This window comes from Galendromus occidentalis, unplaced genomic scaffold, assembly GCF_000255335.2.
Source record: "Galendromus occidentalis unplaced genomic scaffold, Mocc_1.1 scf7180000077500, whole genome shotgun sequence".
NCBI lineage: Eukaryota > Metazoa > Arthropoda > Arachnida > Mesostigmata > Phytoseiidae > Galendromus > Galendromus occidentalis.
The window spans coordinates 517,441-518,469 of record NW_003805488.1 but is presented as its reverse complement, the minus strand read 5'-3'; positions in this window follow the sequence as shown (position 1 = coordinate 518,469).

Sequence of the window (1,029 nt, the reverse complement as noted above, 5' to 3'; positions counted from 1 at the left end):
AAAGGACTACTTGAGAAGGCTTGCAAGAAGCTGGCGGACACGGTCCGCAACAAGTCGCCTGGGGAAATCCAAGAGCTTCTCGGTCTAGCGTGAGAGTGAGACTCAGGTGACCCAATCTAACGATGACTTAGGTTGATAGAGAGAATGTACTGATGTTTGATGATCGAGAAAATTCATACCGAATCTAATGTTTCGCCACCGTTCCCCTTACCTTATACCTTATCCAAATAAACTTGGATCCTTTGAAGCAAATGGACACGCTGCTTCTCTTCCCAACACACGCCTAATATCGGGAAATCTATGCTATCCCTGAGTGAATCAAGAAAAGTTGCTTGTATAACCTTCTCATTCTCTCGGTGTTGAAATCGGAGCCCGAAATTCGGAATGAGATTCCTCGTTCGATCTCGCGGAATGACACTTTGTTGTTTCAGATGGGATACGCTGGATGAACCTCGTGGTAATGGAAGCATTCCGACGAGGTGCATCTTCCCGAGAATCAGCGTTTTAGAACTCTATAGAGATTAATGAATCATGAATATCGATGTGCATACTCCACATAGTAGGGAATCCGAACCTCTGGGAGATTGGTGACTCGGAACAATGGTGTCGCCGGAAGCTTCGAGCAGCATCGTCCCAGCGATAGGAAGGGAGCAGCTTGCTGTGGGATCTGCCCGCTCCCCCAGAGGACTCCATGGGGCTGCGTCAAGTCAGTCTGCTACGTTTCTGACGAGGTATTTCGGAACAGATCCTGCGCCGCGCAACCTCAACCCATGCCAGATTGGGGGAGGGGGGGGGGTTCGGCAATGTGGGACCATTCAATCGGAATCATGCCTGGAGCTGACACCCTTCCCGTGCAGAGCCTTGTCGAGGTCTCCGGCAGCTAGGAATCCTCTCCCTGTCGGAGCGATTCAGCTCAAATGATGCGACGGCTCAAAGCTTCGTTTTGGGTTGAGCTGGCTCCAAGTTTTTCTCATGGGTTTTAGAGTCTCTCGATGGCGAATGGGAAAAAACATGAGGGCAATATCGAGG